Raw genomic sequence first — 23643 nt, forward strand, 5'->3', positions numbered from 1 at the left:
ACCTTCACACACCCTCCTCATTAACATTCTGCTACTTTAATCTGCCACAGCAGTGTCACTTCGCCCATCTGCTATGGACATTTTATTTATTTATTTATTTATTTATTTATTTATTTATTTATTTATTTATTTATTTCAGTAACGGTCATACTAGGCATTGTGACATTCTTACTGTGCAAGAGCAAAGACAAAAAAGTGCACAGGAGGGTACATAGGTGGAGGGGGGCTGGGATGGGGAAAGGGGGGAGACGTGCAGGAGTGGAGCCAGGGGGCTGAGCAAGTGCAGAGGGGAGCCATGAAGGGCAAGTGCCAGCAGAAAGGGGGCAATGGAAAAACAAGTGCGATGGACGGGGTGGACCAGATTCAGGCTAGTCCAGGAAGGGTGCCCAAGGGCAAATGCTGAATAAGGGTCCTGGGGGAGACTGGTCAAGGTGGGGGTCTGGCCCCAGTAAGGCTCATAAGGGACCAGTAGCAGTGGCAGAGGGACATTAGCATGTGAATCAGAGAGGGAAGGAGGAGGAGAAAAGGAAAGTCTTGAGAAGTTTACGGAATTTAAGAAGATCCGGCTCAAGTCTGGGGAGGAAGGGAGGCCCTTCTAGATGCAGGCTCCTTCCAAGCAAAGGGATATGGCTCCCACTCTCTGCTTGGAGAAACATCTGACCTACAGAGAGTTGGAGCTAGAGAACCGAAGATCTCTAGCAGGAACGTATTTAGGGAGAGAAAGCGGGATTTAGAGAGGTCCCAGGCCACAGACAGCCTTGTGGATAATTCAGAGGGTCTTTGATTTGATCCTTGCAGTCACCGAGAGCGAGTGAAGGCGTTGTAGGGCTGGAGGATGCCGCCCCTGGGCTTGAGGCCAAGGGTAAGGCTTGCAGCTCTATTCTGGATTAGTTGAAGAGGGCGAAGGGAGGAAATAGTCAGATTGAGAAAGATGCTGTTGCAGTAGTCCTGCCTAGAGACAACCCGAGCTCTGGAGACATTGAGCTTCTGGGGAAAAGTGTGGAAAGGGAGAATGCCTCTGAGGAGCTCCAAGAGGAGCCCCATCCTTCATCTGCACAGCAACCAGTCATTTCCCCCTCTCTCTCCATTGGCTTGCTGCACCCCATGTATTCTGCTTCTTAATAATCAACCATTGGCAGAGCTTAACTGGACTTTAATGACACCATGGCCACAGAACTAAGGCTATATAAATTTAGCACTGGACCTTACCATATGTAGAGTGTCTCTGTATGCTAAAGTAAGGTTGTGCCAAGCATGTCTCCAATCAATCCCACTAGCTCTTGGCTATGTGTTCCCTGATAATGTGATTGACATGGGCAACCAAACCGTTTGTCTTTGGATTATTAATGCAATGCAGACCTGCAATTGGCAATCCCCTGCTCTCTCACTTGTTGAGGGCCATTATCAGATATGTTGCACCTGGGATATTCCTCTCCCCTAAATAATTCCTCCAGGACATGAATTCATCTTTCCTAAGTGATACTGTCAACAAAGGACAGTTCAAGCCATCTTGATGCATAATCCTTCAACCTGCAGCTCTGGCCTGTCATCCCCATGGGACCTCTGAAATCCATAGCCATCTTATTCCACTCTCACACAGCTACCTTCACAGGGATTGAACCCTGTGTTTGAGTCATATGTGCTGTATCACTTTCCACACATGCACTGACATCATTAGACAACTCTCCACTTACCCATCTATACTAGGCCACCAGTATTTTGATCTCAGTTGCCTCTCAATTAAACTACAGCCCAAATGCATGTGATGAGCCAGGTCCACAAGTGTCATATGCAATAAGAGGGGAATGACGGATCACCTCAGGATAAGCCAAACTTACTTTTGCACAGCTCGTCCTTTACTTTGAAAAATACAAAATGTTGGGTCTCTCTTTGGTACATCTGTAATAACCTCATCATTATGTAGTTCCTCTAGCCACACAGCCCTGTCCACAATGGTCCACACAGTGTAATTCACCCTCCCTATCCGTTGCTCATCAACCTCATCGTTAAACATAATCTTTATGTCTAGGGATCATAAGAGGCAATTGTCTACAGGAGTCTGCTTCCCAGGTGCATAAACCATTATAAGGTTGTATTCCTGTATGCTGGTTAGTTACCTCGTAATGTCTGGTTTGGCAACCTCAACCATCATGTGGAAAATAAATGTTGCAAGGCTTTAGGGTCACTATGCACAGTGTATGGAATGCTACATAGGTACATCCTGTAGGTCTTTTCACAGGCACGCAACCATGACTGAATGCCATCTGGGACGGTGAGAAAGCCCTATCTTTTTTTTATTTTTATTCAAATAAAATTATGCCGGAAATGTTGTTTCTGAAAGGGAAGGCCTACTAATCAGACTGCCCCTTTCATAAAAGCTCTATTCCAAAAGCATAGTGCATCCATGTGCATTTGCTGAACCAGTCTCCTGACACCTGCAGCCTCTGCTCTTCAGTGGCACGAAACAGTTTCAAAGGTCACATATGTATTCCTGACAGTTCCTAGGGCACCACATCCTGCAGTCAGAGGTGGCATACCTACTACTGCACCTCTGACCTAAAATAAAATAGTTGTTGCCTAATCAGAACTGTGGCACATGTAAGGAGCCAGGAATGAGACCCGTACATAGAGGAGACATGTTTGTGGCTACAAACATTTATTAAAGCAAATGGGGGTTGTAAAATGATTCTCTATCCCTAATCTAGTAGGTATTTCCCTACCTCAACCAAAAATAATGGGCCTGTCCTTTGTCAAGATGCCTAAACACAAAGTATGTGCATCATTACAAGTGTGTCGGTCCGGTAACAATGGTGCCGGTAAGCCTACTGGCACCGTTGTAACTGGACCGTCACACTATGAGTCTGTGGCCCCGAGAGTTACACGGAAGCACCGGCACCGTTATTAACGGTGCCGATGCTTCCGTGGTCCCCATCCCCATTGAGTCTTATGGGACACAAATGGGAATGGGGATTAACATTTACCAGCGTCTGACTTCCCGGAACGCTGGGGTCATAATCCCCTGGCGATTCCGGCAAGCCAGGCAAAAGTAAATATTGCAAGTCTGGCGGCAACCCGCCGGTAGCACCGGCAGGGTTACCGCCAGACTTGTAATGAGGCCCTATGTCCCATGGCCGAAATCATATTTTGGCCCTCATGCTCCAAAACTAACTTAAGGGTGTAAAGGGTACTGTTTCTTGATTCATCAAAGTGCTCAAATGTTTAAATACAACACAAAAGTTAAAATCCAACGAAAAGATTTCCAATGGACAATATTCGCAATTCCAGGAAATGGCTTTCTTCCCAAGACTCCTTGTAGCAATACAATAGGTTCAAAAATAAAGAATAATCAAGTTCCTCAGAATCCAATAGGATAACTCTCTCCCATTGGTGTATTTTCAGTTCTCTGGGAAACAGCTCCCTTCCCCAGGTTTTCTGTTCACCTTTAATATTCTGCACCTTTTTAAAGTGGGTGTTCCATTTCACAAGTTATCTGGTGTCTTTCTTGCCAGACTTTTCTCACACTTTTATAATAGGTCATAATCTTAATGTGTGGGGTTTCCTTGAGATTCTATCTTTCCACCTTTATAACAGTTCATACCACAGTTCACACTCTCAAAGGCATGGACCTTGCTTGAGCTTCTCTTTACATTATAATTTGCATACACACTTGTCTTCACCTTGTGTACTCTCCTGCCAGGGCCTTATTAAACAAACCCTTAACTTCCCCTGGTATACTCTCTTGCCATGACTTTATTAGACAAAACACGTTCCCTTTCACATTAGCCCAACGCCAGTTCAAGAAACCTTGTTTGATACTGTTCTCTCTTCATTGCCTATTTCCTTTTCCTCAAATGGGCCTTTGCCCCATTTCCGAGCACCTTCAACTTTAGTTTGCTATCTCCTTTAAGGTTGGGGTTCAATAACCCATTCATAGTCGGCTTTATACTTACTTTCCCTTCTTTAATGTCTTCCCTTTTGGTCTCTCAATGTATTTTCGTGAAGCGATACACTTTGTTAAACACCCCGGGAACCTACTTGTGTTCTTTGGGCTTATCTGTGTTTCAGGCCTCTGCTCACTTGGGTTCCCTTCTCTGTGTGTTACTCCTACGGAACTACATATACTTGTAGGAAACCCGGTAACCCATTTGTTTTCCCTGGGCTTATCGGTTGCATTCAGTGTTTCTTCACTTCAATCTGCTTCAATTTGTTGGTTCTGCCTGTGCCCATTAAATGCTGCCACCTCGCTGCGTCCCCCTTCACTGTTCACAGTTCCTGTTGCTCTCTTTCCTTAGCGGTAAACCACCTGCACTTGGGCTTCTCCTTCCCGGGGTTGGGTTTGTCTCCATGCCATCTACCACAGTGTGTTTCCCCTCAGCGTGGTGCTCGGCGTTGGTACGGGTTGCGATGCCGCCTCACGCCTACAACTCTCTCTTCTCCTTCTCTCCGTCAGCTGTGTCAGGTGCACGTTTAAACTTCCCGGCCTGATTATATATTTTTCAACAACTAGACCACTGCGTTGGTCGTCCAGTCTTGGTGATCTTCATTGTTCTGTTGTTCTTTCTCATCTCAGCGGCGAGGGGGCCATTTTTGAATGATGTTGAGAAAGTGGATATTGAACTTCAATGTCAGTGATAATCCCTGCTCCCTGCCTCTTCCTCATCCCAGTTGTCAATACACTATTCTTAGTGTGATATTGGGAGTATCCACAGTAGATCTACCAAAAGGTTGAGGAAGAGTGTGGCAATATGCCATTAAGGCATGTGGAATAGAGGAAACATCCCTGAAAGGAAAGGGTGGTATGTGGTTTCCTCCAACAATGCCGTGCCATCTTGCCGAGGTTCACTAACCCCCAGGTGGTTGTCTCTGATTTATCTGCCCCCAGGCTCAGGATCAGGTAGTGGCTGCCGTCCCCTGGCCACATAGAGGAAGGCTACCTTAGGGAAAGAAATGAGGACATCGCCTGATTTATCACTCATGGTTCTCAATAATAAGCCATAACTGGTTATAGTATAGTGACTGGTAGGTGCTGTCACAAACCTAATATAGCCGACCACTGTTAGGTCAAGAAAGGGAGTTATCCCAATATACGGTGGCTTTCCTCCAAAGATCACAGTCTTCACAAAGTACAAGCAAGACATGATGGCTGGTGGCTCAGGTGAAAAGGCAGAGGTAGATAGTCTGAACCACTCCCAGGCTGTGGGAATAAAGGAAAACACAATGAGACAATGAAGCCCTTGAATCCATTAACAGCAAAGTCCCCCATTCCAGCTCCCGGTTCCCAGTTCCCCTTGTCCTACCTGACTGCTGAGTCAAAACCATTGATTAACCTATGCAGGAATCGCCTACCATCAGCAAACAGTGTCCATAGACCAGGAAAACTGCTTGACGAGGTGTTACAAGGTGGACAAAAGATGAAAAACAGATCACAAAAACGTAAGGATCTATAGCAGGGTGGAATGAGGATAGAAACTATGGGAAAGTAAATTATAAAACAAAGAAAAAACACATAAGTTCCAGGATGAAGTGTCCAAATCGCAATCACAGGGGAAATCGAGGCAAACTGGCAACGTCCATTTGCCAAAGTTCCAGATCCACAAGTGACCAAAATCTAGAAAGAGTTATCCAAGAAATAATCCAGAAAACAATCAAAAAACCAGCAGATTCAATAATACTATGTAACCATGAACAGACAAGGACACATCAAATAGCAATCCAATGGTAGAGTAAATATGTCTGAGTCACGAATAACACCAAGAACAAAGTAAATTCAAGAGTAGCTACTCACAGGAGAAAATGTAATAAAGAAGCACTGGTTCCTGATTCTTGCCTTCCTTTATTGACGTTTATGTGTGATGGCAAAAGCCGTTTACGCTGCATTCCTGGAAAGCACTGTTGGAGCGTGACAACGTCATCCTTTTCTGTGTGCACACACACATGGGTTTCTAGGGATTGTGGGCCCACAGGAAACGCATTGTGTGAGGTGCCATGGAAGATGCCAGCCATGAGCAGAATGGCTTGGTTGGCGGCGGGCAACAAGCTGATAGCTAAGTCCTGACAGGTGCATACAATTATTAAAGCCACAACAATTTGATATCATGCAAGTGTTAACCCTGTGAGCCCAGTCAGTGGTGTTAAAGAAATGTATATTCAGAGCTAGCTTGGCTGTCTCGACTGCTCCCAATGAGACAATAGCCAGGATGTGGTCTTCTTTGATTCCCTGGGAGGAAGGGTAACTCCTCTCCTCAAGACACAGGGGTTCTCACCAGGAGAACTCCTGGGAAACCTGCTTTAAAAGGGGTACTCACATAACAAAGGCCAGTCTCACACCAGGTTGTTGCACAACAGAAGGGCCTTAAAATCAGTAGGCATAGAAAAAGGGGCATAGTTAGTGTAGCCAGAGAAGAAAGGGTCCTGAGAAGTGATTTCACCATCTCTGTTTTCTGTTAGGGCTCTCTTTCTTCCTGTCACCTACATTTCCTGCAGAACAAGGTACTATAGGTATGATGTTAGAATGCAAGGGTCACTTGTTACAGGACAGGGGTTTAGAACCCTTACAGCATGCTTGTTTTTGTCCAATTCCTTACCAAATTGTGACTTTATGTTATGTTATGCTCTGTTCTGTTATGTTGATTTATACCATGCACCGCTACCACCCAAGGGCAGTCTCCAGGAAGGTGCCTTATCCCTTCCTTGATTCAATCTTGTCCACCAGAAGAAGAATGCACATTTGGGTCCAATCCAAAATCCTCTGACATAGAGGTGAAGGCAGAAGCCTTCCAAGGCAGAGGAGTGCTCTGTCTGCTAACCATCCCCACAGAACATTGGAAGTGAATTTCTGTGGGCCAAAGACTGCCACTCTGCCAGCTGCACTGAAACCAGGCTCTTCTCTGGAGGTGAAGGAAACCCATGTTGATGCCAGTCAAACTCCCTGGGCTTGGAGTACAGAGTGAGAAGGACTCAGTCTTGCTTTATAGCCCTTGTATTGGCAACCAAAGAAGTCCAAAGACTGGAATCCTTTTTCACAGCTTCTGGTTTCCTTCAAACTGCTGTACATGATAGCTTGTAGCCGTAACAGGACCTGCAGTGATGCTTTTGGCACACTTTTGCATCTGAAAACCGCTCACTAAATCTTCAAGCTACTTCAGCTTCATTTTATGCCAGTAGCTCTCCTTGAAACATCAATTTGAACACCAGGTCATTGTTGAGGAGGTATCCGTCTCACTTCAACTTCAAGTACTGCTTCAGTCCAACAGGACATCACCTCAACCCAACTTGACAACCGACTTGAACCTGTTGGACCCATACAACCTCAGTGCTGTTCTGCTTTAGGCTATAGAGGTGAAGCTGTGTTTAAATTCTGAAAATAATTTGAGGATAGGTTAATATCAAGTGCTCTTGAGGTTTATACAGTGCAGGCGGTGTTGGCATTAACATATGGCACAGAAGACTATGGTTACATTGACACTTCCTAAATTCAAACTATGGAGAGGAACATTTTCAAAAGATTGTTGTTGACACTCTATAGGGCCTCGTCGATGCAGACTTTTCTTGAAGCAGGCCTGAGGAGTATTTCTTATAAAGTGTAACTAAGGCCTCTACTATATTGGGTGAAACTATGGACAAATGATATACTTTTCTGATGTTTTTATCCAATCTCCTAAAACTTTCAGATGCACACATATTACCATGGTTAAAATAGGTGAAAGGTATGTTTTACAGATTATGTAGACCGGAATTCTGGTCCCACCTGCAAAATGTGTGCCCCCATTCCAAATCCCTTTTAATAAAGGCGTTTGACCTGTGGGTCATCAGTGAGACAAGCCGATTAGCGGCCAGAAGTATTTTGGCAAAGGATTTTTTATGGATGAAAGAATCTATTGTTTTTTTTAGCATTACCTTGATCGGTGGTATGCCAGAAATCACTCTTTCTTTTTGGAATTACGATTGGGCATCCTACTGGTTGGGCACTACTCCTCCAAATGGGGACACAATGCTGCTAAATTCTGTCATTATTGCAAAACTGCTGACAAAACTGTTCTGCATTTCCTTTTGATCTGCCCTTTATATGGAAACCTTAGGGCAGGCTGGTTGAAGTCATTACTGGTACAGGAAGGTGTAAGGAACGTTAATCGTGCGTTAGTTACGCAGCTAACTGAATGATTATTGTGGGATTCATTATAAGTTTGCCGGTCCAGTAACAACAGTGTCGGTAAGCTTGCCGGTACTGTTGTTACCGGACCAGCAAACTATGAGTTCTGCTTGCGGGCACCTTCCTACTCGCCAGGTCTGACCTGGCGGTCGTACCAGCACCCGCGAGCAGAGCATGTCGGATGCACCAACATCATTCTGAATGGGAAGATGGCACATCCACCTTCAGCATGGTCTCCACCAACTCTGGATGGGTGTTGATCCCTTTCCTCTTTTTTCACTCTCAGAGCCACCTCCTCCAAAATTCCCAACAGGTTTTACACCCTCCCACCCTCTTCCAAAGCGACAAAGTGCAATTTAAATTGGTCCTTCCAATTCTCCAACATAATGGGAGGTTCACCTGGTGTGGCTGGACACTACCGTTATACACTAGTGTGTCACATTGTTCCTCACGCTCAACAAATGCCATCCTGAGCACTTTGTTATTCTGGTAACTGCTTGAATATGTCAACAGCGCACAGCTGCACTTGCTCAGCCTTGAGCCTGTCTCACCTGCCATTTTCCCACTGAAGCAATGTTCCCCAGGACATGTGGATGAACAGGATCTAGATGTTTCACCGGAGGAACATACTACAGAGTCAATGGGCCTCTTACTGGCCCAGCGGTGCTACCGGCGGGTCGCCGCCAGAACTGTAAATATTTACTGGTGCCTGACATCCCGGTGCCGCCAGCAAATTACGAATCCGGCCGCCGGGAAGTCAGGTGCTGGAAAATGTGTAAATCCCTATTCCCATGGAGTCCTATAGGACTCTATGGGAATGGGGACATGGAAGCAGCGGCACCATTGTTAACGGTGCCAGTGCTTCTGTGACGGCTTTGCTTAGATGACTGCTGCACCTGGCAGGGTCAGACCTGTCGGGCACAGCGGCTCGAGGAGGCAAACCTGTAGTTTTCCAGTCTGGAAACAAGGGGGCTGGTGAGCTTACCGGCACCCTTATTTCCAGACCGGCAAACTTGGCAGGAGGTCAAATGTGTTTAAGACTCAGGGAAGTACACGCACCCTACTTAATACAAGGGCAGTACCTACTGTGAGTGACATTTACTTAGATGGGAGAACTCTTAAATGACTGTGCAGGTCAAAAGTACCATTTCGTTGGGTGGAAACAATCACAAAAGTCACCTTGTATTGATCAATGCCATATCACAGGGAAATAGCCCATCCAATTATCACAAACTAGTGTGAAAGCCTGTGTACATGGGCCAAAGTGTGCGAGGAGAGAAATATTCACAGTGTTAATACAGCTGGCCTAACATATTTGAAAGGCAACAGCTCCCTCCACCGATGACAACAGGCGAAGCGAGCAGTCTCTAATTGGCATGACTGCATCAGACAAACATACATCTGGCCTTTTATCATATTGTATGATGGGGAAGTACCACATTGCTATGAGGATGCAACAACCTCAGCCATTGCCTTTACAAAGTGCTGCAAAAACATGCCTCCAGCTTTGATATGTGGGATATACGACATTGATAAAAGAAGGTGGTTGGCTAAAGGGGATGAAAGGCAGGTTACTTAGCAACACAAGCGTTACATGTGTAGACCATCTCCCTCCCTGTTGCACCACCTGTCCTGCCCTTCCCTGAGCAGTGCTTGCAGGTTCTGAGGGACTGGGTATATGCATAGTGGAACATAAAGCCCAAGTGTAGTCTGCAAACTATGAGTTCTGCTTGCGGGCGCCTTCCTGCTCGCCAGGTCTGACCAGCACCCGCGAGCAGAGCATGTCGGATGCACCAACATCATTCTGAATGGTGCCGGAGCATCCCACCTCCCCATTCCCATTCCCATTAAGCCCTATCAGACTCAAATGGGAATGGGGAGCATTTTTTCCAGCGCCCGCGAATGGGCAATTACAGAGTCCGGCGGGGCCATACTGACCCGGTAATTGCCCATTCGTGGGTGCCGGAAGAAAACGCAAGTTTGGCGGCAGCCTACCAGTTCTACCGTTAAGACTACAGCCAAACTTGTAATGAGGCCCTCACCTGTATGAGAATGCATGGAAAAAGAGAACTGCATGTATGTTGGCCAATATGTAATGCACGCAGAATAATCCTACACCACCTTGTAGTCCTCTAATTTTATCTTCAAGGTTTTTGAAATTGGCTCATTGCAGTCCTATTGTGACCTCAGTTATATTCCGTCAAGTCACTGTTGGTGATGTTACTTTAGCAGAAATATTGGGACTACGTGCTCTATGTGGAGGGTTGGCCCTTATTGTGATTTTAATGTGTTGTACTCTGCATATTGTTGTTTAATATTTGAGGTGTTTTAATATGAATTAGATTGATGCATGTATCTGAGAATCTTTGCGCACTTTGCAATTTAGTCTAATATATATTATTTTTGTGCTTCAGTTTGTAGATCACCGCTGAATATTTTTTCAATTCCTGACTATTGGGCATTTTAACGTATTATTCATTCTTCCATACGTGCGGTGTTTTAATGGTAATATGTTTTAATGTATTGTTAATTGTATATTCATGCAGTTATTGAACTTTGATGATGAGAACCTCATCGTTTTGAGCACAGACTTGCACCACACAAAGCTTTGCTTTGACACTGAGTCAATGCCGGCACACCACTGGATAAAAGCCAGGCACATTATGTCTTTTTGGTTAATTTCTGCATAGCAGAGGGTAGGCTAGCAACATCCTTGATGAATGTGGAGTAATACTCCATCAGACCCAGAAATGAACAGAATTGCTCTTTAGAAGATGGCACATCCACCTTCAACATGGTCTCCACCAACTCTGGATGGGTGTTGATCCCTTTCCTCTTTTTTCACTCTCAGAGCCACCTCCTCCAAAATTCCCAACAGGTTTTACACCGTCCCACCCTCTTCCAAAGCGACAAAGTACAATTTAAATGGGTCCTTCCAATTCTCCAACATAATGGGAGGTTCACCTGGTGTGGCTGGACACTACAGTTATACACTAGTGTGTCACATTGTTCCTCACGCTCAACAAATGCCATCCTGAGCACTTTGTTATTCTGGTAACTGCTTGAATATGTCAACAGCGCACAGCTGCACTTGCTCAGCCTTGAGCCTGTCTCACCTGCCATTTTCCCACTGAAGCAATGTTCCCCAGGACATGTGGATGAACAGGATCTAGATGTTTCACCGGAGGAACATATACAGAGTCAATGGGCCTCATTACTGGCCCAGCGGTGCTACCGGCGGGTTGCCGCCAGACCTGTAAATATTTACTGGTGCCTGACATCCCGGTGCCGCCAGCACATTACGAATCCGGCCGTCGGGAAGTCAGGTGCTGGAAAATGTGTAAATCCCTATTCCCATGGAGTCCTATAGGACTCTATGGGAATGGGGACATGGAAGCAGCGGCACCATTGTTAACGGTGCCAGTGCTTCTGTGACGGCTTTGCTTAGATGACTGCTGCACCAGGGTCAGACCTGTCGGGCACAGCGGCTCGAGCAGGCAAACCTGTAGTTTTCCAGTCTGGAAACAAGGGGGCTGGTGAGCTTACCGGCACCCTTATTTCCAGACCGGCAAACTTGGCAGGAGGTCAAATGTGTTTAAGACTCAGGGAAGTACACGCACCCTACTTAATACAAGGGCAGTACCTACTGTGACTGACATTTACTTAGATGGGAGAACTCCTAAATGACTGTGCAGGTCAAAGGTACCATTTCGTTGGGTGGAAACAATCACAAAAGTCACCTTGTATTGATCAATGCCATATCACAGGGAAATAGCCCATCCAATTATCACAAACTAGTGTGAAAGCCTGTGTACATGGGCCAAAGTGTGCGAGGAGAGAAATATTCACAGTGTTAATACAGCTGGCCTAACATATTTCAAAGGCAACAGCTCCCTCCACCGGTGACAACAGGCGAAGCGAGCAGTCTCTAATGGGCATGACTGCATCAGACAAACATACATCTGGCCTTTTATCATATTGTATGATGGGGAAGTACCACATTGCTATGAGGATGCAACAACCTCAGCCATTGCCTTTACAAAGTGCTGCAAAAACATGCCTCCAGCTTTGATATGTGAGATATACAACATTGATAAAAGAAGGTGGTTGGCTAAAGGGGATGAAAGGCAGGTTACTTAGCAACACAACCGTTACACGTGTAGACCATCTCCCTCCCTGTTGCACCACCTGTCCTGCCCTTCCCTGGGCAGTGGTTGCAGGTTCTGAGGGACTGGGTATATGCATAGTGGAACATAAAGCCCAAGTGTAGTCTGCACTTTGCTGGCCCTGATCTCTCAATTCACTCTCACAAATTCAGGTTTATGATATATGATATGATAGGGCATTTATAACGCGCCTGTAAACAAGTGTTTCACTAGGCCTTATGTCATGCAGATCGTGCAAGTGCAGGGAAGTGGATGGGGAGAAGTGCCAGGGTGCGGTGGCTCAGTGCAGGTGAAATAAAGTGCAGCCAATGGGTGGCTCTTAAGCGTAGATAGGGTGGGACTGTAGGGTTACAGATACAGACCACAACTACTGGGGGAGCCAAGAGGCAGTGCGAGGTGCAACTGGACATGCGGGGATTGGGGCCGACGTTCAGAGGGTGGCCAGGTGACCAGTGCATGGACCAGAAGGGTCATCAGCATGGGAGAGGAAGAGAGAAACTGGAAGCGAAGACGAAGCCATTGAGTTGCTTCTGGAACCAGAGGTGGTTCTGCTCAAGTTTGAGAGAGGCAGGAAGACTGTTCCAGAGGGAGGCCCCAGCCGAAGAAAGAGATCTGCTCCAAACTCTCTGCTTGGAAAAGTGACTGATCCTCAGAGAGTTGGAGGTGGATGAGCGGAGAGCTTGAGTAGGGAGATGTTTAGGAAGAGAGTATTGGGGGTAGTGCAGTCCCAGGCGCCAGAAAGCCTTGTGGACGATGCAGAGGGTCTTCAACTTGATCTTTTCTGCCACTGCGAGCCAGTGAAGAGATTTCAGTGATGGAGAGATATGATCCGTGGGCTTGAGGCCAAGTACAATTCTCGCAGTCCTGTACTGGATTAATTGCAGAGGAAAGAGAGTAGAGGCAGGAAGATTTAGAAAGAGGCTGTTGCAATAGTCCAGACTAGAGAGAACCCGAGCTCTGGAGACAGTGAGCTTCTGGGGAAAGTGAGGAAAGGAAGAATACTTCTGAGGAGGTGCAGCTGATGGTTTGACTTCTTGGAGATGTCAGAGATGTGAGGAGAGAAGGAGAGGGTGGAGTCGAAAATGACCCCAAGGTTCTTAGCCTCACAGGTAGGAGTAGGAAGAGGACCCAGAGTGGGCGGCTGTAGAGAGAAAAAGGAAAGGAGGGAGCTGGTGTTCCCATGAGGAGGAGCTCAGTCATACTGGAATTAAGGCACAGATCATTGGCGGCACACCACTCCTGGATTGCGGACAGACAGTCTGGAATGAGAGAAGTAGTAGAGGTGGCCGAGGAGAGCCTGAAAGAGAGGTCAGTGTCATCTGCATAGCACTGAAAGTTGGCGCAGAGAACAGTGATCCAGTGGGCAAGAGGTGCCAGGTATTGGTTAAACAGCCAGGGAGAAAGGTTAGACCCCTGAGGTACACCACAGGTATAGAGGCAGATAGAAGAGAGGAAGGACCCCAGTTGGACCTGGGAGGGTCGATCGGTGAGAAAGGAGGTCAGCCAGGCCAGTGCCTGATCAGTGATACCCAGGTTATCATAGCTCTTATGTTCTCAGACCCCTCTTACGTAACCCCTTTCCAGCATTTAAATTCGATGGCTCCAGCCAACCCATGGCTGCGAGACATTGTGTTGGTTCCACGCGGAAAACACTAGGGTGAACACAACAGTTGTGGAGAGCGAAGCTTAAAACCTTTGAACAATGATAATCTAAATGTTGCACATGCAACTCAGAGCAATTGAATTTCACTCCATCATCCCCTGCAGACCGCCTAATCACCACCCGATGAGTGATAAGCAGGGGTTTCCTTTAAGGCCCCGATTACAACTGTCCTTAATAATAGATTGGTATAGAAAGAGGGGGGCGGAAAGCAAAAATGTGGCACTCTGCTAACTGATGAATTTGATAAATGCACACGGGCTTTATGCTCTACAAGCCGCAGCACACCAGATGTTCCGCATTAACATTAATATATTTTCCTGCAGGGGCATTTCTGCTTTGTAAACTGAAAATATTACAAGAGGATAGAACATATTTTGCCCTGTTGCTGCATTTTGGATGTAAGGAAACAAATCAAGTTAGGAACCGTGTCCTTGTAGACAATAGCAATTGCAAACCCCAAAGCGTTACGGACAGATGAAACGAAAACACACTAGGATGTGTTGTTAATTTTCAGCTCCCCTATATTTATTAATGCGCTTCCTCGCGCAGAGGCTCGAGGCAGCAATGTGCGCACTGATGGTGCCTCTGCTCCTGACTCACAGAACATTTTCCTATGGGATTGCACCATTATAAAACGTTTCTGTGAATCAGGCCCTATTATTCAAGGGCCCTCATCAGGTACATAGTTAACACGCAGCAGCAAAGTCAATCGAATCCCTTGTGCATTGATTATTAAAAACGTGGGCATGTTTGGCATGAGCACGCCTTTGTGCTTTTGTGACTAGGATTATAATTGTTGCGGTAGTGATTTGCAAATTCGATATTGTAAAAGGCGAGCAGTGTGTACCGCAATGATGTGCCTTGTTCATCGTGTGCCAAGAACATTGAAGGGAAACAAGGGGGTTTAAAGATAGCCACAGAATGAGAAGTGGGAATGGAAAGATGGATTTGCAGACTGAAACTCATACTCTTGCTTGAGGAGAACCCCCAGAGAGCAGCTGCCCCGCCTGCCTACTTCGCATCAACGGATTGGCTGTTGCCAGGAGATCCTCCTCGCATTGTAAACCTGCACATGTTTGTCAGAAATGCTCTACACATATGCATTGGATTCTGCTAAGCATCCTGGTAAAAGGCTGATTGACCCCCGAGAGTGACTGTCTTTGTGCAGGGTCCAGGTCTTGCCACCATTTGCAAAGTGTAACCTCGTTTGCCGCGATAATGCGATCATTTGAGCTAGTAAATAAGTGACCCCATGTGTATGGGGCCTTAAACAGACCACACCAGTCATCATTAACTGCCAGGGGGGAGAGGGAGTCTGTGTTGGTGCTAAGAAAGAGGTTTCATTATTTATTTTTTGCATTTGCAAAGCGCACAAAACCAGAGGGCATCACGCCGCTGTTGCAGGAAACCAGGAAACCAGGTTGAAAGGAAAACATTGAGCTGGCCTTCTTACCAAAGCTAAGTGGTTAGAATCCTTCATATGAGACAAGGGCCCTCATTACGACCCTGGCGGAGATCGTGGTGCAAAATGCACCATGGAGCACGGCGGAAAGCTGCCGATACCGCCATGGGGGTTGGCGGATTTACCGCCCCATTCCGACCTTGGCGGGGCGGTAAATCCCCAATCCCCATTTTACCCTTCCCCATTCCCATTTTTGCCCCATAGGGTATAATGGGAGTGGGGAAGGAGTTAATTACGCCACCGTAAATTACGGTGGCGTAATTAACGACGAGGTCCCGTAGCGCCATGGTTTTTTCCGCCCGGAAAAAACGGGCGGAAAACTCACCATGGCGCTACGGGATCTCGTAGTAGGGCGGACGGGTCCGCCGCGAATAACGCTGGCGTAGACCCACTCCGCCACGGTCTTAATGAGGGCCAAGGACATTTAGTTTAAGAAACTCGGCACCTGAATACTAATGCCTGCTCTACCTGTGTATTTCTTAAACAACAGCAAGTCCACCAGCAATGAGAGCTTTCCAGAATAGGGAGTAGCTCTGTTTTTTTTTTAACCTGAAGATATCCAAGGGAAAACCCAACGAGGATACATGTGTGATATAATCTTATCCCTGTCATTGGCTGGACTTCAATGACATCACATGGTCATTTTGATGTGTGTATACATCAGAGGGGTAGTGAAAGGTTACACTTCAATCCATACATTGGTGGAGAACCAATGCAGGACTCTCCTATGTTTGGAACAATGTATCCCATTTGTGAGCTCCCCTAGCAGCAGCATGTTGCTCCTCCTGAAGTAGGCCAAGAAGGCTCTCGTAGAGTCCACCACAAATGTTCTTCACATAGTCTACCCGATGTCTGTGCGTGCCCCACATCTCAAGCACAGATGCCGGTTGAGAGGAGAAGTAGAATGGGATGTGTTCTCCTAGTTAAAAGTAGACTACTTTCAGTGTGGCTCCAACTTGTGTTTTAACTGGAAAATTGGAATCCCACTTGATGTCTAGATTTCCAGATTCGTAATTTTGTATTTCACAGAACTAGAAGCTCCAAAAAAGCTTTGAAGGGTTATATATATTGAGGCCCACCCCAACCAAAACAAATTGCAGTTTAACCTGTACAGAATGGAGCCAGTTATAATTTTTTTATAAGGTTTCTAAGCGTGGACCCGGGGATCGAACCTGTGTTGCTCTGCGTCGTTGTCCCTGAGCTATCCTCCTGAGACTCGAGAAAAGACAAGGCAGATCCAGTTGTTAAGGTCTCCGAGATAACTTGATAGTATAAAAGACCTGAAAGGCCCTACATCTGCTGAAACACAGATTGGTTGAAATCAGCATTTAATGGAAGGGGAGACCAAGTGAAGAAATGTGGTGGAGGAATGCGGAACCCGGAAGCACAAAATAATCTGCTTGCAAATACATTTTTCCTACCAACTATGGCACACTCAGTTGCCGCACTCAGTTGCCGCACTCCTTCCACACACAAGTGCCACTGCAGCCCCGAGTTTGAATTTTAAAATGAATTAATGTAATTCTTTCATGCAATAACATGTTTTCAAAAAATAACAATTTCTCTTAAACGACACATTCATGGTACTCATGGCATCCACAAAAGCGCGCAATGTTTCGGCTTCTTCCCTTCTTCAGTCTCTAAAGTAAGGAAGTATCAGAAAATGTTGCCTACCAAAGTTCCAAATCAAACTCAACGTATTTTCTGACAAGTAAAAAACAATCTATGCAATCGAACAAAGAAACTTCTTTTTCAAGCATTCACTATGGGCCTCATCACGAGTTGGGTGGTATCCCGGCTGGGATACTGCCCAACTTTATTTGCGTTAGTGCCCACCCTTCTGGGTTGGGCGCTAACTGTTACTCCCCATTCCCCATTGGGTCCATTGGTCCCAATGGGGAATGTTCAGCGCAATTACCGCCTGCGGTAATTGTGCTGAAAATTAAAAATGTTCTAGTGTTTACCCCCAGCTCTGACCTGAGGGTAAACACGCCAGACTCGAGATTGGGCAGAGCCTTAAATGTAGTGGTAACGCCGTTACCGTTACATTTAAGGGCTACCGCCGAACTCGGGTATCAGGCCCTATGTCTGACCCCTTCTCCTATTGTGCATATCCTGTTTACCAGAAGAGATTAAAGAAAGAAATGACAGCAGTCAAAGTTGCACCCTTCACCTGGAATGTTCTCAACTGATATAGAAAACATACTCAATTCTCAATGCCAAAAATGATATTCCTGATTAAAAATACAACTATGTATTATGAAAAACACATTTGTTATAAGAACAAAAAAATATCGTTTCTCATTCAATCCCTAAGGACTCAAACCTAATAGGTAGTGTTTCCAATAGATGGCAGTTTGTTTGAATGTCTGCCTCATCAGGTACATTCAATTGCAAACATTCAAGATGCTAGAAGCTAAGTTGTAGTACTGTGTGTCCCAGTAGTTCAGGGGTCTGCAACCTTTGGCTCTCTTGTTTTCGAGTACAACTCACAGGAATTTCATTTGATGGACTATACACATATATAGGTGGAATAAAAGTGACAGTTCTGAAATCGTAGAATTTTCCCTTCAACAAGGGTTTCAAAGATGCATTCTTGAATGAACTAGAAACCAGGCCTTTAAGGAGCGACTCATTCAATATGTCTGTAGGGAAAGGAGAGCGCGATTTATTGTAGGCCATGCTGGCATTGGTTTGACAAAGACTCTGCGGGTGTTATGGCCATTAGCAGAAGAATAGCGTTTTAAGAGTTCCAATTAAACCATTAAGTCACAGAAGACTGCTTTGAAGAAACACTGGCATGCACTTCGAGGTTAAGGCTTGCTTAAGCTAGCTCAAAGAGATCACAGGAGGCTGTGGTTTTGGCGGTGAAGGGCAGTAAGTGGGAGGGGAATGGCCATAGGCCTTAGGAGGGCATGGGAGTCAATGGGTGGGTAAATAACTAAACAACACCTATAAGTAGTATGTCCTGCCTCATATGCCATCTCCCCAAGCTGTACCCCAATGCAATGGTTTCGGCTTAAGGGTGGCTCTAATGCGCCACCTTGTAGCCAAAATTAGAAATAGGACTGGAGCAAGCAAGCAGTCCTGCCATAAATCCCATTGAAGTGCTAAATATTTACTATATTTTCCCAGAGCAGCCAAAGCAAAGTTGTGAGGTGGTATTATTTTTATAGGCCCTTGAAAGTATTCAATAGAGAGACTTCATACCCATTTTAGCCAGCTTTGACAAAAGTTTGCTCCTGTCAACCAGATGTAAAGCTGAAGAAAAATCAAAATGTGTATACTATTGGCCTCACTACAAGTTTGTGGTTATTCTGGTGGTAAATCCAACGAAATACCACCAAATGGAATTATTGTTCATAGCACTTAGTCTGGTGGATTTACTGCTGGATTACAAGTGGTGGTAGGCAGTGAATGTCCCCAATTTTTAGAGCCCTAGACTCTATGGGGATTTCGGTGCAATTACTGCTGGTGGTAATTCCGCCAATTTTGCTGATTCTTTTATTGTATAGGCAGCAGATTTACCTCCAGCCTTTTGCTGGAGGAAAATACTCCACCTCACCACCAAACCTATAGTACCACGGTGCGGCGAAATGGTAATAAAGCAATTACCGCCACATTAGTGCTGTGTTTTACCACACCTCCATACTTGTAATGAGGCAAGTAATGTGTGGCAAAATAAATACCTCCTCAATGGCCGATTCTAAAAGCATTTGTCTCAGTATTGGTCCTAGACTATGGCAGCCTATTTGTTGAATTTCCTTTAGTGCCAGATTTTAGATGTAAAACTGGCATTTTGACACTCTGACAACCAAACCGGTTTTTGCACACAAGGGACGGCACACTCTTGTGAAAATACATCATATGATATTTATAGCGCGCTTAATACCCAGAGGTTTCTAAGCGCAGACCCAGGGATTGAACCTGAGTGTCTCCGTGCCATCTTGTTTCCAAGGCGAGCATGTTGCCACTGAGCTATCCTTCCAAAACAATGTAGAGCTTTTATTGTGTGTATGTGTTCAGGTGATTCACAATTTGTATAGTTTTTTTTTTTAAGCGCTTGTGTACAGCACTGAGTAGATGGTAAACTGCATTAATGCTGGTCATCAATCAGTCTCTATCAGGCTACATAGCCTTATGGGGTCAACAGAAAGTTGCTTTACGTTTTTGAAGATCATAAGACCACCTTATGGAACGCAGCAGTAAACATGCTGATGGAGATACATTTGAAAAAGGCTTTCATATTTAATTTTAAAAACAAAAGTTTGAAAACTGCGATGCTTGAAAACTAAAGATAACAAGTATTGGTTATTTGCCAGACACTGCTATTAGATGCCCAAGTACCTGCACCATTTTTCACTGCTAACATCAATGCAGTTAATACAACTATGGCAGTAACTGGCCAGTGTCTTTGTAGAGGAGGAGCCAAGAACCTCTACCAGAAGTTCCACCCCTATTCTGCCTACATGTTGACCAGGGGTCAAGTCCTAAAAATTAAAGTGGGGGGACTCATCAACAAATGCAATGGGATTTGACGTCGCCAGAAATTAGCATACCAAGGTGAAATATGCACATTGCATTAAATTGGCTTTGCATAATCACCCAAATTGAACAGGAACAATGGCATTTGCCTTTCATAAAATCAACACACACTCAAAACCAAGAGAGGATATTTTCTTCTAATAGTATTTTTTAAAACGTTAAAAGGTGTGCATGTTTTAAACTCCAAGAACCTAAACAAATGTTTTCCCTGGGACTTGCAGTATCGAAATGGGATATTTCACCTTTAGTTGTTTATTATTTTTCATCAGGTTCTATAGTGAGCGGTGAAGTGTCTGACCTACAAACCTGACGACTGCAGATTTAAGCCCCGCGATTGGCTTTAATTCATAAATTCAACGAAGACATCCAGTGTTTCTCTTTTCGCTGGGGGGGACTGAGTCCACCCTCTGGATAAAGTGGGGGGACTCCGTCCCCCCGCGTGTACCCTCGACTTGAGCCCTGATGTTGACATTCGGAAATTGCAAAGCCAATAATGGTGCCGATATCACGAAAAGTCCTTGAAACATCCAATGAGAAAACCCTACATGTGTACACGACAAAATGACAGTCTCCTGAAGGAAATTCCAGAAGAAGTGTGAAAATTAATGAAAGAAAGGATTGGTGATGTCACATGAAGCAAACGTGACACACTCGGAAGATTTGCGAATGAAGAAAGAATATAGACGTAATAGAATTTGATGACTAAGAAAAGAATTGAGCAACATTTCGGGAGAGAGATGAAGTATGCACGTGCAGAGAAGCACTGAAGAAAATGCAAAACCATTTTACAATTGTACAGACGCAGTAACCCAAGTAGACAAAGTAATCATAAGGCTTTCTACTTAGTGAATAGATAACAGGCGAAGCGCCAATGTATATATATGGGAATGTATAGAATCTGGATGTTCCACAATGCATTTTAGCAAACTTGGACCCCGTGAATGAAAGGGCTGGAAGTGTGGCACAGCAGACTAAGAATAGCTGACAGCAAAGGAAGATTCGAGAAAGGCTTGCCTGGCCCAGTGTCAAGAGTCAGGGCTGCTAAGAGCCTTGCCATGTACTCGAGAAGATACGATAACGTGAGAAGCAAGCTGAGCTCCTGTTTGAGGTGGAACGAAAGTCACTGAGGGTGCCAGGATTTCTTCATTTAATAGTATTAAATACAACAAAGAGCTAAAAAATGTGGTCTCCAGTCACATGGTCAGATGAAAATAGACTTTGGGCGAGCTACACCGAGACCAGAAGATAAGGCCATGCCACACTTCCTTTTATTCTCAGGGATAGTGAGCCTCTGCAAGTGGAGTTCAAAGGAGCTAATTGAATGGCAGACCGCAGGAGTGATGATGGATGTTGGGATAATTGGGGAGAGGCATGACCAGGCCAAACCCCCAGCACCAGGTTTACCAGCTTGCGTGCTGCTAGCAAGTGGAATATTCAAGAAGGGTACAAGCATGCCAACCAATGATAGAGGGTCATGTATTAAGGAGCCCCATAGTTTGAGAAGCCAATAGTATGTTGTGCATTAGTCTGACATGGAAGATGACTTGCACTTGGGTTGGGCTTAACTGTCCACCTGATCTTAAAGACCCAATCACCTCCCTGTATCCCTTAGAAGGTATATGTAGATGTTCCCCGTTAACCAACCACAACCCCTAGTAGGTTTTCTTATTTGCCACATAGTATGATGTCACTTATGATGAATTTTTTTTATAAAAGAATGGTTTTATGATGTGTTTTCGAGAGAACTCGTTGATCGAGCTGTGCGGTGTCTGTTGATGTCTGTTGTACTCCCTCTTTTAAAGACTTGTTATTAAAACAGCTTTGACTTTTGCCAACTTCCTGAGTCGGTCTGATTATTGATGTATGAGTAAGATCTGCGTCCCCATCCATCTCAGATACTGTTACCTCATCTTAAAGGACCCGTTCCCCGGGTTCACCTTTCTCATGCCTACACAAAGGCTGAAACTGTTGGCATTGCCAATGCACGTTAGCGTCATGCTGCCTTCTACGCAACGCCGCCATAATGTGTGAAAGTTGTTCCAGTTGTTCTGGGTCCGTTTAACTCATCTCAAGGTTTATTGTTTTCCAGGCTGAGGTCATTTGTCTGTGCTTTCCACTTCTCATTTGCAGCCTTTTCATCAGGCTCTTTAAAACATACCCCTCTTGCACCCACCGATACATACCAGCGCTCTGATGCGCCCGAGCTAGGTGTAAACATGAATACACACTCATAAAGATAGGATTTTGATTGTTGGGAGTAAAAAAGTAATTCCTATTCCCAACCAGGGTATTTTTGGGCAAGTACAAATATGATTTACCTCCCAAATAGATACTGGGCCTCATTACGAGAAGCGAGCTAAAAACAGGGTCATTACCGGCATGGAGGAACTAGCGGGTTTAACCGGCATGGAGGAACTAGCCGGTTTATGCTTGTATGACGCCGCTAATAGCGGGTGATTACGAGTGCACGAGCACGTGCGAACTCCCATGTCGGTAATGGCCATTTGTTCGCTGTTGACTGAAATGGCTATGGTGGATCTCAAACCTGTTGAAAGCATCGGAGATCCTATGATTGGTGTGTGATTTTAAACTTGCTGGCCTTGGCTTGCCAAGTCACTGCTTATATTTTGTCCAGTTTGAATCTAAAATTAATAGCATAAAAGCAAAATATATAAATAACGAAAGTGGTTCTAATCTCACCAGTGGAGGCTGGTGACTTTGAAAGGTGGTGGGGCGTAAATTTCTCCCTGCGAATTTTGGAGTGTGCCCAACGCACATCAGGGGTGTGAATGGGGGTCGTTCACCCCCCCCCCAAGAAACATTTTGAAAAATGGGTTCTATGGTGTATGCATAAAAAAATTAATTATATAGATATCCAGGAATGATATATAATATCCAGTAGTTTCCCAATATGTTTTGCCAGCACAATAGAAGCATTCCATTTTATTGAGTAGCTTGATAAGCCAAAAAATGTAAAGTATGCTCTGGGATAAAATGCTCAACGGACGGGGCACTAGATTGGCAGGATTGTTGTGGGTGGCATACCACCAAAATAAGCAAGCACGGATTAAAGAAATCAAATGGTGTATTTAAGATTAAGAAACGTGTTTCACTATGGAAATGCCTTTTCATTGTTTCATATTAAACTGAAAGCGGAGCATTTAGCAAACAGTGCGCCCAGCATGTGAGAAACCCATTTTTAAGAGAGATGGCCCCTGACCCAATGATATTTGTATCCCATATTTACCCCGAAAAGACAGGTTAAGCCAAGAAAAGACGTGATTGCTGGCCTGTCAGAGGAGTACCTTTAAGCCTGTTGAAGTGTCCTTTGCAGGCGAGAGTAAACCACCAATTATGGGTGACAATGTTCCCCTTTCCTTTTCCGCACCCCATGGGATATCTATGGACCTAAACAAACAAACAAAGAAGGATGTACTGGGACAGGGGAGAGAGATGTCGGTTGCAGGGGTGGACTGAGCACCAAAAGTGGCACTAGAAATCCCTTATAAAGTGGCCCCACTAAGCAGTGTTTGAGCGGAACTCCCGCAAGACATTTCTGAATAAATTTGTCCAAATAATGATTTTTGAGCAGTTTTGCGGCTATATAGGGATTCAAAACTAGTAAAGCATTAAAACACGGACATAACATTTGTTAAGA

The sequence above is a fragment of the Ambystoma mexicanum genome, chromosome 11, assembly GCF_040938575.1.
Source record: "Ambystoma mexicanum isolate Mex_15411 chromosome 11, UKY_AmexF1_1, whole genome shotgun sequence".
Lineage (NCBI taxonomy): Eukaryota > Metazoa > Chordata > Amphibia > Caudata > Ambystomatidae > Ambystoma > Ambystoma mexicanum.